A 16,216-nucleotide genomic window follows, 5' to 3' on the forward strand; every position below is an offset into this window, starting at 1 on the left:
GTACATTGTCCGCAGTTGGAGGCATTTGCTTCAAGCAGAACTGTGAACTGTAACTGCTGGAAAACTAGCAGACTCTCTGGCTTTCAATCAAATGCCACATTCTTTCATGGACACTAGATTTCTACCCAAGGGCAAAAATATATGCACAGAGCAAATGCATGCATAATATATCTCCAAATATTCCCTATGTCATAGGGAAAGCAAACATTTCAAGAGAGGAAAACAAATTGCAGCTTCTACAAGCAAACAACAATGTAACATGATAGATACATAATTTTTCCTATCACCCTGAGGTTACTTTTGCAGAGAAAATAAATTGTACTCTTATTTGGCTGTAGAAATAATTTTGTAAACACAAAAAGAAAGATATTATCTAAAGTCTGGAAGTATGCTTAAACATGAATACACTTCTGATTAAAGAGACTACTAGCCAAGCAATTGTTTTAAATATCTAAACTTCTTAATCAACAAAGGAGCAAATGATGTCAACAGGAGCTTCCTTTCCATGTATACTCGACCAGATTGGAAAGCCAGTTAGAGGAATCAACACTGGAAGACGATGTTTCTTTCTCAAGCTACACTTTATACCTAGCATGTTGACTTTAACTTCTAAGCATTGCAAATGTACTTAAAAATAAAATTAAGGTATTTATTTCTAAATAAATGTTTTTTAGGTAGTGGGAACATGTTAATTACAACATTCAAGATAGAAAATTTCATTCCAACTTGTAGAAACCTTCACTATTTGCTTCAAAAATGTGATTCAAAACCACTCACTTTCAGTAAGTAAAAAGATTTATTAATTATTTATACAGATAAATGGCATGAAAAAATAGATTAAAAGAAATGTAAATGTATTTCCTGGCCTTATTGGATCCTGATATGAACAAATCCATGTAAAAAAAAAAAAAAAAAGCTCATGATGTGGAATAATCATTGAAATCTGAACAGGAGTTAGGTATTAACTCATATAAAGGAATTCTTGTTATATGTAATGGCATTGTGACAATGTTTTGTTTTTGTTTTTTATGGTACTGGGGATTAAATCCAGGGATGCAATACCATATGCTACATCCCCAGCTCTTTTTTCTTAGTGAGACCCTGCCTCAAAATAAAAACTAAGTTGCTGAGGCTGCCTCAGTCTCCCAAGTAGGTGGAATTACGGGTGTGTGCCACCATGCCTGGAGGGACAATGTTTTCTTAATTATCTTTTAGAGATAAATTCTTAAACATATTCATGAGTGGAATGACATGGTGCCTAAGGTTTGCTTTAAATTCCCACAGTAGATATAGTAGAAGAAATAAGTAGATGAAATAAGTGATATTTTAGGTAGATGAAACAAGATTGTCAAAATATTAAAAATTATTGAAGAGGAGTGGTAGATATATATGGAACATTACCCTTTCTTTCTACTTTTATTAATGCTTGAAATTTTTCATTAAAAAAAGACTTTCAAGGGCTGGGATTGTGGCTCAGCGGGAGCGCTCGCCTAGCTCGGGCTGGACCAGGGTTCGGTCCTCAGCACCACATAAAAAAAAATAAAATAAAGGCATTGTGTTGTGTCTATCTACACCTAAAAAAAAATAAATATTAAAAAAAAGACTTTCAAATTTATTAAGAGCCTAAAATAGTAATTTTTCTTGCCCCTTCCCCCCAGCTTCATTTAGGATATCCGAAGACATTTTGGTTGCCATAATTAGCCCGGTGAGATGGTGCTAGCCTCTAGGGATACTGCTAAACATCCTGCAGAGCACCCCCCTCCCAACAAGGAATCTTCTAGCCCCCAATGTCAATATTGCCCAGACTAAGAAGCCCTGACTTTGCTGGGGAGGTGGGTCCTGGTGAAAATCAATACGGGCTGAGACTTCAGCATAATGGACCAGGAGGGAAGAAACGGACCCTGCTGTTTCAAGTCAGGGCTGCCGAAACAAGGTTGGGCAGCTGTCTCCTCTCTGAATAGGGGAACCTGGACATCTACAGCCAAGGGCTGTGTTGTGAGTCCCAGCAGGAGGCTGCTCTTGGTGCTTTGAGAAGCTTATGGTACTTGAGCATTTAGCCCAGGGGAGTTATCAGGAGGACCAGGAAAGCTGCCAATTCCATGTCAGAGTTCCCAAGTGAGCTCTGGCTAAGGAGCAGTTTGGGTGGTCCAGAATTGGTACCTTCCCAAAACAAGCAGGAGAAGCCTATGTGCCCTGCCCCCTCAAACTCCCACTGCGGCCCTAATGGCCCCAGTGTCTGGCACCCCAGGCCCACTGTAGAGGCTTAGAGAGCTCATTAATGCATGCAGAAAGGAAGCTGTAAGGGGGTAGGGGTTAATGGGAGGTGGGACATGTAGAAGTACAGACTGGGGAGGAGAAAAGTTGGAAACCACCCACTTAGAGGGACTCAGCCAGGCCAAGTATGGGCAGAGGGGAGGATCCTGAATCAGGAGGCCAGACTCAGGGCCCTTCTTCAGCTGGCTGTGTATCTTTAGCAAATCAGACATCTTGTGGACTGACTTCAGTACCTCTGAATCAGCCATACCTAGGTTCAAATCCTGTGCTTAGCACTGTAGCTATTATGCAGCCTTGAGCAGATCACACTTTGAGCCTCATTCTCCTTAGAATTCTATTGAAAACATTACCTCCATCTTAGGGTTGCCATGAGAATTTAACAAGCAACTGTTGATGGAATCCTGGGCTCAGAGCCCCGTATGTTGTAAGGATTCCCGTAGACGGGGGGCTTTATTATCACCCCATCTCCATAGGGATAATTTTGTCATAAGGATCCAATGAGATCATCTACACATGAGAAGTATAAGTCAGGCAGCAAAGCATTAGAGAGAAATAGCCAGGCTTCTAAGAGACATGCTGCCTCTGTTCCCTCGTCTTCCTTCCTGGACTCTAGGAGATGCCCATTGGAAACTCCACAGAGTTGGGGCATCCATTCAGGGTAACCAACTATCTCATGGGAGCAATTATTGGAGTGAATGATTCTATTTTCGGAGAAGTTGCTTTCCACTGGCCGCTGGCTGCCTGTGTATAGCTAAGAGCAGAGAAGAACTCACATAGGGGTTACTATTTAGACCATTAGACCCCTCTGAGGGAGCTCTGTCATTCTCGTATTCCTTATCTCCTACCTTCCTTCCACCCTGCCCCCAGCTCACTTTCTTACACAGAGCCTTTCGAGATACATATTTGTTGGGTGAGTGATTTAGAAAAATAAATAGCAAATTTCTTGGGCTCCTGGAAAACCAGGCTTAGCATTGTGTATGTAACCTTTCCCTGACCCCAGGCTGCAGTGAGCCCGCCTGTCATGCCTCGCTATCTACTGAGATCTTCTCAGACCTTTCCAGTCTGGAAACCACAGTGAGACTCTCCAGAGAGAAGTGACCTCCTGGATTGTTGACTCTTCTTGACTTCCTGTGGGGCCCACTCTAGCAGGTTGGCAGATACCACCTCTGAGTTTTATCCTAAGACAGTGAACCCTCACAGAATGGGGCAGGGTGTGGGAATCTGGAAAGAACTGCCATGACCATCTAAAAATGTCTTCTTTTCAGCCTGTTGAAAGTTTGGCTTAGTTTTAGACCAAAGGTCAGCTCAATGTTGAAGTGCCCCTTCCCAGGTCACCCCAAGCTGGGAAGAGGGCTCTTTGGGTCTGTTTTGATATAGTCATTGCCAGTCTCCTGTCATCACCCTGTCCTGCCCCTTTGGAGACTGAGCTGTGAATGTTTTGCTTCTCCTGATGTTAGTTAAGTCCTGTGGTCACTGGCCTGTGATGGCCTACTGCCTGCCATGTCTATCTTTCTGTCCGATCTGCCCAAGCCAGAACCTGTATCTCCACCTTCCCACTTCCTGATTGATCTTTATACTTAGAGCAGATTTAGCTGCTGCATGGGTTCTGGGAATGGAGTCCAGTGGAGTTTTTCAGTCTTGTCTTTGTCCTCCCCATAGAGAAAACACTGCCTTCCTTGTCACAAAAAAACTGCCTTGTAAAGCTATAAGGAGGGGCAGCCTCGCCTTTATCCAGGCTAAAGATCAGAGGGATGGAATTAGAACCATGGCTGCTCAGCTGATGGGAGATCCCCATGAACATGGCTCAATTCTCTGGGGTCATTTAGAGCCACAGGGGCCATCTGGGAAGAGATTCAAATCCCTTGTGGTGAACTCTAATACAATTGTACATGTTCTGCTTCGTGATTGCGTCCCCAAAACCATCCAGCACCTCCCTTCCTGGCTTGCCCAAGCCTGCTGGTTCCCCCAAGCCCAGCAGCACCATGGGCCTTGGCGGTCACCAGGGACTAGGCCTAGCATACTGGGCAGAAGCCAGACTCTGGAGCCAGAACCCCATGCACTCTGGCTCTGCAGCTTATTAGTTGTGTGACCTCCAATGAGTTACTCAACCTCTTTATGCTTCTATTTCCTCATCCCTATGAGGAGGTAACAATGGGACATATGTGACAAGAATCAAGAGTTCTCATCCAAAAAGTGCTTGAATCAGCAGCTGGCATACAGTGTTTATAAAATGCAATAAATGTTCAAGAAGCCAATGTCAACTTTCTTATGGAATATGGAGGTAATTATTGGTCAACTTCTTTAAGTTTTCTGGATGGTGGGATTGAAGCTCACCTAGAACTTAGCAGCAAGAAAACTACCCAAGGTCCTCAGCAGTAGCGTGGTACAGCTGAATGCCTTGGTTCACTCCTCTGTACAATGGAAAGCAAATGGAAACTCTCCATAGCATTATTTTTCCTCTTATTATTTATTTTCTTATGATTAATCTTATTTTATTATTAATCTTTTTATTATTTCTTATTACTTATTATTCCCCTATTATTTATTAGATTATTTAGATAATTCAAGTAAAATTTTTAGAATACTTGGAAAATTTTTAATGTCTTTAGTTATATTTATTAATGTTATTATTGTAACTGAGACAAGATAGGGGAGGGTACAATTGTTCTCAGACACCCGCCCTCCAGGGGACTACATTTGAAATGTCTGGAGTTGCTTTTGGTTGTCACAACTGGGGGTTGGTTGCTGGTAAATAGTGGAAAGAAGGATGTCACTAAACATACAGTACACAGGACAGCTTCCACTAGCCCTCAGCAAAGAATTGTGTTCCCAAAATATCAGTGGTGCCAAGACTGTACACTGGGAGTCTAACTATTATGATCATAGGGCACCATTGACTGCTGTGTAATCACCAGACTGCTGTGTAATCACCCTTAGGCATTTCATTGGTTGCTCAAGAGAAAAGGAGGAAATAATAACTAGATTCACTGGATTGTAAAGGAAGCATCTCTTTAGTGTTAAAGAGTGCAGGAAAGGGGAGGCTACAAGAACAGCCTCCAACCACATGGTGCACCAGGAGTAGCTGCCCTGCTGACTCCCCCAGCCATGTGTGCAGGCCTATCTAATGTGGTTTGAGAAGCTTCTACACACAAAACCTTCTCCCTGCTATGTCTCTGCCCCCAAGACAACATACCCTATGACATGGAAAATGTGGAAACATTCAGAGCAGATATGAAGCCAACACAAAGCCTGGAGCAAAGCTCCGTCAACCTCTGCACCTGCAAATGTTGCCAACTTTATAAGAACTTAAACTGTGCAGTTGTGCAAGGAGCTGAGAGCTTAGCTTAGCTTAATGTTCTCCTGTTATTGTTTGAAATTCTTAATTTTCTTAACAAGGGGACCAATATTTTCATTTTGTACTGGATATTCAAATTGTGCAGCTGCCAAGCAAGAAAAATAAATGCTTGATGTTATAAGCAACTGAGTTTTGGATGGAGATGTGTGTGTGTGTGTGTGTGTGTGTGTGTGTGTGTGTGTGTGTCTCCACCTAACACACATACTACACACATATATTTGTGAAATTACCTGTTCACTTATTTATGTACCACTGTCACCCCCAAATAGTACATAAATTCTCTAATAGCAAAAACCTTGTCTATCTGGTGCATCTTTTTAGACCCAGGGCCTGGTACTTCATGGGCTTTCAATAAATACTGATCAAGAGAACCAATGAACAGCTTTTATAACTTCTAAAATCAGGCAAAAGTGCGAACTTCATGAACAAGAAGCACTGGTTCTGCCCAAAGAAAGAAGGTTTCCAGAAGAAACTCTTAATTTTGTTCATCTTCCCCTCTCATCCTTTTCTGTCTTTTATCTATTTAGAGCAACTCAGTGAAATTAAGAACCTCTTAAGTAGAGGAGAAGACAAGAAAGGCCAATTTGGGGGCTACTCCAAGAACAAGTTCATTTGCTCAAAGAGTGAGCAGAGGTGTTCACTGTCCTTCTAGTTTTACTCCTTCTATTTATTTTAATAACATAATGCCCAGCATTTTATCTGGGCCCCAACGACTTGGTTTGAGCCTCCCTTGACTCATTCCAGCCAATAGATGAGCAGAAATAAGTTGTATAATAACCTTTACTGACAGAGTTGCTATAAGAATGCAACAAACTAAGATTGCACATAAAGGATTTAGAAGAGTGTGTCATAATAAGCACTCCATAAATGTCAGTCACAGTCACCATTACTATTCGAATCTCCAAGATAATGCCTGTTGCAAAAGGATTAATTAATTAAAGGAAGAGTTCTTCTACTGTTCTCATAGCCATGTGGCATCATTAAAATAAATAAATAAGTATCCCCGGGGGGCCATGCCAACTCAGATCTGATGGGAGTACTTTGGGATCACCATGAAAGTTTACTCAATGCTGGCATTTCCAAGGATGTTTAGAGACTCAGTGAAGTAACCAGAAGCAAGTGCTATTTTTGAGTAATAACTAGCTCCCTATTTACGAAATTTCTTAGATACAGAGCCACCTTCTACAAAACTGGGGCCAATTATGTGAGAAGGAGCTAGAATAAGCTGAAAGTGTTGTACATTCACCATCCTTTCTGGCATCTTTCTGGCATGGCTATGTTACAGAGTTCATAGTTACAAGCACATGACCTTCAAGATTTAAATCCTAGGCCTACCCCTTCCAGCTGGGTGACTAAGGGTAAGTAAGCCTCAAGTGTCTAAATGTGGAATACTGATGTCTACTTCTAACAATTGGGATTTATTTAAGGAGAAGCAAGATGATTAATGAAAAATACTTATGATAGTAGCTGGAATACCTTGGGCTGCCATGATGGCACTATGTGGTATCATCCAAAACCAAGTGGGCCCAAGTAACCTTCAACAGAGCCTTCCCCTGACAGAACCATTTCTATGGGTCACCCACAGTCAACAGACCCAGGGGACAAGTGATTTCCATTCACCCAGAGAGATTTCAGTTTCCTACTATCCTGGCCAATTTAAGACCTCATTATGGCCTCCTTTGTCCTTAGTGTTCAGTGTTTTTAAACAGAGCTCCCTAAATAGAACAGATCCAGCCTCCTTTTAGCACTGCCCTTCTCCCCAGGACATTCCCATGCATGCTGCTGCATTTCCCAATCTGCAGTCTGGTTCATGGCCTTGGGAATCCAGTCATCCATCAGTTTCTCACCACAGGTGGCTCTCTGGGAAGAGGCCTCACCAGGGGGCCTGAGCAGAGATGTGGGCCCAACATATTTTAAGAAGGGCAGGAAGTTCCCTTTGAGCTGCTCAGGCAATGGGAAAGGTCCATGAGAAAGTGCTTAAATATGGGCAGATTCAAGAGACTCCCCAACTCAGAAGAGGCAGGAACAGAACTCATGAGAAAATAGGACAGGAATTCAGCCCCACCTCTGGCCCCACAGAACTTTCTGATATTAACATCCTTTCCTTCGTTTTCTCCCAGATAGCAGTAAAAAAGTAGCAAGAACCACAAGTCTCATGGAGCCTGGGCTGGACGAAAACAAACTCTCTCATGGCCCTCTGACAGAGCTCACGTCATGGCCAGCCTGAAAATATCTGGAACAACACAATTCAGGAAGAAGTCATCTTATCTTCCCCGGGCTCTGTTATTGAATCAATAAAAACTCTCCATTTAAAAAATAGATATGCTACTCTCCTGAAAATAATGCTCAGAGTGTTTTCAAAAAATAAGTTAAGAATATTCCTCAATTGCACATAACCCACCATCCAAAGAAAACGAGAGGAATCAGGCTATCGCTTGGACAGAATGTAGTTGTGAGTATGTGGGTCTCAGTGGATCTCTCGCTGTTCTCCTTGTGCAATAATGAAGGCATTAAATTACGAGGTCAGAAGCCCCAATTCACAAAGAAATAATATCAGTTTATTATTTCTAATCTTATTAAGTTAGAAAATAGTCTTGAGATGTAATGTCATCCCAGAATGGCTGAAGTATTGATTATATGAAGTTGCACTCATGGATAATTCAGGGCCTGATTTCATTTAATTTCAGTAATTTTTAAAGCATTCCAGCAAATTTTCTATAAAGCAAATAATCCTAAATTATTCCCATAAATAATGTAGCTATATTGGTCAGATTTACTTAGTATTTACTAGTTACACACTTGGCATTATGAGTTAGAAACAAAGGATTATTTTTAATCCTGTTTTCCAATCCCCAGTGTCTTCCTTAAGGCAAATTAGCCTTTAAACATATATATTGCAATTCCAAAAAATTAAATGTGGACATTGTAATAATCCACTGATGGGATCATTTTCTCGTAATTGTATTATGTCCCAAACTGAAACCTCAGTACTCTGTGATTTGAGATTACACAAGAAAATCCTGTGGCCAGGAACAACAGTGTCAACCTGCTGCACCTGGGCCCATACAGTTAACAAATCTGCATTTTCTCTGCCTTTTAGCCTCTCTACCTGGAGGAGGTACCAAAAAGGAGCCACAAACCAGTTTCCTGTCACATTTGGGGGCAGTGTCCCCCACCTCTGGTCAGTGGGAAGCCCAGCTATTAGTGCCCATAACCAAATTCAGCAGTTACAGATACCTGCCAGATGCCAAGAGCCACACCAGGTCCTCAGGTATACAAGATCAACCAAATCATATTTCTTTCCTTGGAGAAGGATATATGTCTGATATATGTTTCCAAAGTGATATATGTCTGAATAATGAGCAGTTCAGGAAAGTGATGTCCAAGGTGGCTAAGAGCCTCTTCTCCCTGAAGAGAGATTGCCAGGTTTAAAAACAACCCTCTACTACTGGCACTACCACATTTAAGGCATTGGTTTCATATACTTCTTCCCTTTTACTGAGGCATTTATGCCTTATTCATCAAGCAAATATCCCAGGGGCTGCTGTAGGCATTAGGAATATAGCAAATGATAAGATTCAGATTGAGCCCTTGAGGTCTAGTAGACAGTAGAGACAAGTCAATGCAAATGGTACTGGGTGATACATTAGGGAATACTTGGTCCTACAAGACCAAGAAAGGCTTTGGGTAGAGATGACATCTAAGCTGAGTCTCCAAAAGCAATAACATATTAAGAAAAAGAGAGAGATGGGATTCCAGATAGAGAGGAAGAGTATTTGTTAAGGCCCAGAGGTAAGAGAAAGAGAGAGAGAGACAGGAAGTGATAGAAAACTTCCCTATGATATTCTGGGAGTACACAATAGGAGAGAAACCCCAAGTCCAGCTCCCAAAAGACTATGCAAAAGGCACTATGGAATTGGCATCATGGTTTACTAGCCTGGGGTCAACCTCAGCTCTCTCCGCTCCACTAGTGGGCCCACCTTGGCCTGTGCTCACAGGTCAAAGAATCCAGCAGTGTCTCTCTAGTCCTCACTCACTTCCCCCTCAAGGCTGCTCATTAGACTTTTTCTCATCTCTATTCCCAAGATGATGTGAGCAATAGGCAAAGTGCTTCACACAATTAATGAGCCTGGAGTTACCGATCCAAACCTGAGACTCACGCCCTCAAGAATGTTTCCTCTCAGGATATTTATTAGCTCAGAAGACATGTGTGGGCAGAGCATGTTATTTAGTGACCTGTAATGCCTGAATAATGATCACAATAAATCAGACCTCATTATTATGTGCGGGAGAGCTGGACGGCCCAACTGGCTAGGTAATGAGGCCTAATTTAATGCCCTTGTATTATTCTGCACATGTTTTCTGGGAAGTGAGGAGTGGGGTGGGGGGTAGATCTGTGGATCCAGATGCCCTGGGATGTTCAGCAGTTACACAGGGAGGCTAGTGGCCCAAACATATGGTAGGAGTCAGGGAAAGAGTGTGGTCAGCAATGCTCAGTTCCTCTCAGTGGGTTACAAGGAGGCCTGGTCCTTCACACAGGCTTAAACAGGAAAAGCTGATAGTCAAAGCTAATTATAACAAACAGCAGCACCCTGGGAGCTATTTCTTGGAAGTAAAAGGCAAGTCACACAGGCAGGCAACACCAGCCCAGAGAACTCAGAATCTTCATGCAAAGACATCTAACTGACCCAGGGCTGACTTCTCAGACAAGTCTATAATTGAGTCTGCCAAGAGTGTCGGAGCCAAGGGAATGGCTCTTAGTACACCCTTCTTTGAATGTGACCAGCCCTCTATTTTTTCTTGCTAGGAGGAGCCTTTTGCCAGAGCAATCCATTATTGTGGTTTTTAATTCTTCATGCACAGCCCTTTCATATTGATTACCTAACATCATTAGTTTGGCCCCGTCCCATATAAAAGTCAATAGAGAAATCAATTTTAACCATATGATGTACAAAAATTTGTTCTTAAAGCATCCAGAAACTGAAACCATTTGTCTTTTGCACACCAAATCGTAAATCTTTTCCTGCTAGTGTTTTTTTGTTGAGTAGTGGATGTCAAGAAGGAGCCAGCCAGGGGACCTTTGTGCAGGTGGCCTCTGTGATCACTGCAGAGTGATCATCCGTGAAACCTCCAACATTCAATGGCAATTGCAAAGTGTAATATCTGTGTGTGACATCAGGGGCCAGACAGGCTGCAATGTTTCACACTCTAGGGGCTGGATTTCTCTCACTCCCCTCTTCACTGGTTTTTAATCTTTCATTTCTATCCGTGGTATGTGGTTAAACCCAGCAAAGCAAACTGCACTTCCACCTATCAAGGAATCATGGAGGGTGGGTTGGCTCCCACATAAGAAACAGTGTTGAGTGCAAATCCTGCCTTACACCTTAGCAAAATAACAGGGTTCTCATGCATCTTCCCTGGGAAATAGTGTGAACATTTATTTCTACAGAAAAGGGCTTTCTCTATGTTATCTTTGGATTTAAATAGGCCTTTTACATCAGTCTCTCTCCTGAGACCTCTGATAGTCAAACAAGAAGCCTTTCAATAATGCCAAAGGATGATGCAGGATACTTATCCCAAGTACAAGAGAAGACGGTTGGGGGAACACTGTGCTTTAAAGCTCTGAAAAGTGAGGAAAAAACTCTTCAAAAAATCCTGTGTTGTAGATCATGCCACTGGAGTTTTATCAGAATAGGGGAGTAGGTGAATCTTGATTGAATGGCAAAGTAAGCCGAGTGGGATAGGGTTGGGCATGTGCTGGGCATGGGTTTTCCAAATTAGAAGCCAGAACAGTGGGAGTGGCCTGAACTAAGGCAGGATAAGTGCAGCAGAATCTGTCTGGGATTCAAAGTGATCCCAATAAGGTGAAAACCAATTATGGTCAAAGTCATCCTTGAAAATCATGAGGGATTGTGCCCAGTGAAGATGAACACAAAGTCAGCCAGCTGGGTTTCCTCTAGCATTGAACACAGGACTCTGACTTCACCTGAGCTTGTATTTAGGGACAAGTTGTCATTTAAAATGTGTCTATCAACACTATAATGGCACATAGTAAACAAAAGGCTGATGCTATGGAGGGACAGAAAGACAGAGGCCAAATACAAGAACAGCAAAGCTATGCTTCCAACTGCAGAGACCCTTTGGCCCTCCACAAAACCACCAGAGGCTGGTTACAGGACAGACTGGAGGACCCACCTCTAGGGTTCCTGACTCAGTAGGTCTGAGTGGGCCTGAGAATTTACATTCCTGCTGCTGTTGCTGGTCCAGTAGCCATCTCTGAAAAATAGCTTAGAGCATTTTGTGGCCAGATACGGAAAGAACTTTCTATCCCTACCATTTCCCCGAGTGGCCATGCAGTGCTACTAGTTTAATAGCAACCACACTTCCATTTCCTCCAGTCTCCAAGTAATCAGCTGTTTCTGACCATGGTCTCTACCAACTTTGCTTCATTCTGTTAGTGGTTTGTTTTTCCAGGTTGCAGAAAAATGAATGACACCTTTCACAATGATAAAAAAAAAATAACAAAATAAAACTACCAATCTTTAATTCCCTCCTTGAATTTATGCATTGGAAAGAGAAAATGACTGAACAAAATTATGTAACCTATGGTCTCCTCAGACTATATATATATATTTGCTCCACATATATCCAAAATATGATTAAATTTAGCCAAGAGATAGTGTTTTTTAAATAAAGGATAATTTTCCCAGCCATATTTGAAATTGGATGTTTTTTCCTTTATGTCTTCTAATTTTCAGTATCTATGGCTAAAAGTACTGAACAGTACATGTATTCCCAAATAAATGCCACCAATCCATGGTGATTATTGCTATAAATGCTATCCCTCAGGAGCACAGCAGCCTCTGGAAAGGTATACTTTCAAATGTGGTCCTATCTCAGGGTTGCAAAGTGATCTAGCTATAAGGGGATCCAATTGTTCAAGAAAGTCTTGAGGAATGCAATGATAATGTTCTGCAACAATAATGTCAAGGTTATTCTAGTCTCTTCTACTTTTCTACCTACATAGTCTCTTCCCTTTAGGTGAGGAACCTGTTGAGAGTTTTGTGGAAGCATATCTTCCTCAGACATTTCCAAGATTATAGCCAATAGAACCCAACATCTTTATTGTAGGTTTTCCTTTCTCCTACTTTGTAATTAAAATATCCATTCAAATACTTTCTGTTGTTTCTAGCCATGTATGGATAAAGGTTGCAATTCTGGGATAGAACTAATTACAGACCCCAGGCACCACTCTCTGCCAATTACAAACTTTTCCAAGACTTTTACAATCTGGATCTCTGACGTTTCCCAAGTGAGCATCCATGGTATTGTTGGAGCCTGATCGCCTGGAGAGATGTCAATCTCTCCAAGAGACAAGCATGTCATGTTTGATGAGTGTATGGCGGGCCCAACTGATCCACTCTAGATTCTATTCTTCGGCTCTCTATGGTAATCTACTTGGAAGACTGTGGAGGACAGGTGGGTCTTTTTCTTTCTCCACCCTTCCATAAACTTCAACTCCTTCAAATTACTCCTAGGCCTTATTTCCTCAATAGAGACTAGAAAATGCATTCAGCCATGTAAACGGGGATGAAGGAAAAGCAAGGTTTCAGTAATTCCCCAGCAGCCTCCCTCATGGCTTTTCAGCTCTTTTGGACATTCTATCACTGATGGAAGAGGGAGATAGGATGGAAAACCAGCTGACTTACTGTGTGCAGTTTCTCCCCTTTCTGACTTCTAGGTAAGGGGACTCCTGGGGCTGCCCACGGGGAGCATATTCTAGGAGAAGAAAGGAAAAAATATGACAAAACGAATTACCAAGAAATCATAGCTCCTTTGTTACCATTGAACATGTGAGTGGATATTTAAAACAATAAAGCAACATGACAGGAAGTTAGGCGTGCACTGTGAAAGGGTCAGAGTCGTAACTGATAGGTGGCCCACAAAAACTTAGCACTTCTTTAGTCCACAGCTGGGGCTGGCACTTTGATACAGACCCGCCATGTCACTTGCTCTTTATACTTTCTTTCCCTGGTCCCTAGTGTCAGAAGGAATTTCATCTAAGGAGCTCGATTTTGAAATTTTATGGTGTCATCTCATTTGTTATCCACTGTGGGATGTCACCACCCATCATGGTATGGACTCAGGTGGTTTGCGCGTGACCAGATACACAGAGAGCACAGACAACAAAACGTAGATCTGTGAGAAAGACTCTAACGGTGTAATGACGGTATGACACAAGGAACCCAGGGAGTTAACAGTCACCGAGGTCCTGGGAGTAATTTGATTTTTATGGTAAACCCTAGGAGACCTCTTTTCCTATTGCTCCTATTTTGAGTGTAACTTTATCTTGTTTGCTTTTATGGATCCTAAGGGCTGGAAACCTTTAACACTGAGAGAGTTCTCAGAATTGATTTGGTCATCATTCAGCCAGTTTTGCCAATCCAAACCAAGTTTGGGGACCCCCCTGGAGGGAAGGGATCTGAAAGCCAGAAAAATGCACAGATGCAAAATCACCTCCTTTTCTCAGACCACATCACAAAGGCCAAAACATGGAGATGGGTTGAGGAAAGCTCTCTGTTTCTCCCTTTAGATTCTACTTTCCTGAGAAGGGCCACCATAGGTGTGCCCACTCCTTATCCCTAAACTAGAAAAAACTGGATTCTGGAAGAGATTGGAGACCTGATAAACTCCCTATCTAGTGGATCTGGGGCCCATGCCTTCAGCCAACCACAGAAACATTTCACTGTTTAGGTGAGAGACTAGCTAGGGGCCTATGAGCATAGGCCATGTGGACAAACCATCTAGGCCATTGTGTGTAGTGCTTAGATTGGAATGCCTATTGTTCGAATCATGGGAAAGATTTTCTGTGACATTATTTCAGTGTCCTGTGCAATTCAACTGCTCAAGATGCATTTGGGGATTTGCTGAATTTCTGGGCTTGTTTCTTTCTTTTTCTCCCTGCCTTCCAATCTCATGTTGCTTTCACCAATTATTATCTTCACAGCCAATGGACAGGAAGAGGAAATAAAAGCAGTGTCCCTCCTTGAGGGAATGGAGAGAGGACTCCTCCCATTCTTCCTTGATCTTCCCTCCTGAGAAACGTTTTATTCCAAGACAATCATGAAGGGCTGAGTTCACAGTCAACACACAAGTAAGTTCCTATAAAGCAACATGAAGAAGGAGAGTTTGGCTAGGCGTGGTAGCACACACCTGTAATCCCAGAGGCTCAGGAGGCTAAGACAGGAATATTGTGAGTTCAAGGCCAGTCTCAACAACTTAGCAAGGTCCTAAACAACTTAATGAGACCCTGTCTCCAAATAAAAGAAAAAAGGCTGGGGATGTGGCTCAAGGGGTAAGCACCCCTGAGTCCAATACCCAGTACCAAAAAAAAAAAAGGGGGGGGGGTAGTTTGGTCATCAGTGATGAATAGGAGAAAAAGTGGGAAATTCCAAGTAGTTCTAAAATAGAGTGGAGGTCACACTCAAAGGCTGGAAGAAGTCAGCAAGGGAAGGACTCTTGCCCATGGGAAGGGGCTGCTGCTCCCCCACTTTGTTCATGGCTGCCAATCCAAACGGGGCCTACTGTTGCCAGATGTACTGATTTTCAGAAAAATCTAGGGGAAATATTTCTATATGAATTATTCCAATTCTGTGATGATGAAAACCAATTCACATTTTTAAAAATACTTTACTGGCCTAACCAAACACATCTGATGGTGGATGCCCATGGAGCCTCTGGTTTGCAGATTCTGCAAGCAACCCTCCTTCTGCACGAACAACTGAGAGTCAGGTATCACTAACATACTCCTCATGCCCACTTGTACATTTGCAGATCATAGAAATTCCATATGCAATGGTAAAAATAAAACAATCCACATTAAGAACTTCTCACTAGGAATACAAATGAGCACAATCAATCTACTATGAAAATCTACCTCACTTCCTCATAGAAGTATGGTCTTTTCCTAGCATTTTAAATTACCCAGCATTAGTAGATATAATCTTCATAATCTTCATTAATAATAGAAGACCTTAACAAGCTAAGATCCAAGAATTTGGTCTTTAGGAAGTCGGGCCACAAACATTACTAATCAGCAGCATTGGGAAGAGATGGAGGATTCCTTCCAATTAGACCTCGGGAAAGATCTGTTGATTGATTGGGGAAAAAAAAGAAGAAGGAGAAGAAGAAGAAGAATTGCTTAAATACTGCCTGGTGGGGGAGGGATTGGGGGAGGAAGAGAAGAGGAATAAAGGTGCTGAAAACGGACACAAAACACAAGATCCAGTAAATAGAGTAGAGAACCGAAGATACAACCCTCCTTGGTTTAGAAAGGAATATGATCCATTCAGGACAGGTTCCCTTAAAGAAGAGAGGAGGTTTTCAATGGGGGAAATTAATAGGCATGCAAGTAGCTGGGTGCCCCTTTGGCTAAAGCCCTAGTCCAGACTTCCCCAAATAGGGGGCTGATTATCTCAAACACAGATGTCCAAGCTACTGGATAGATCTCCTTTATTGGAAATGGATTTTTACCACCCAGCTGCCTTGCCACCCCTGGACTGGAATCAATAATATAATTAATTGGCC

The 16,216-nt window shown here is 42.2% G+C and overlaps 1 long non-coding RNA gene across 3 annotated transcripts in view; it reads right to left on the reverse strand.

The window, feature by feature from the left end:
• The window catches only part of LOC143381801 (uncharacterized), a 303,885-nt gene that overhangs the window by 68,178 nt on the left and 219,491 nt on the right, over positions 1–16,216 (reverse strand). For 2 of the 3 annotated variants that reach the window (XR_013088894.2, XR_013154552.1), the window contains exons 3-4: positions 13,339–13,408; positions 8,867–9,037 (exon numbers count right to left, since the gene is read on the reverse strand). This is a non-coding gene — a long non-coding RNA (uncharacterized LOC143381801). The remainder of the gene's footprint in view (positions 1–8,866; positions 9,038–13,338; positions 13,409–16,216) is intronic. The other variant, XR_013088895.2, reaches the window with a different exon arrangement.

Source organism: Callospermophilus lateralis, chromosome 1 (assembly GCF_048772815.1).
Source record: "Callospermophilus lateralis isolate mCalLat2 chromosome 1, mCalLat2.hap1, whole genome shotgun sequence".
In the NCBI taxonomy this organism is placed as follows: Eukaryota; Metazoa; Chordata; class Mammalia; order Rodentia; family Sciuridae; genus Callospermophilus; species Callospermophilus lateralis.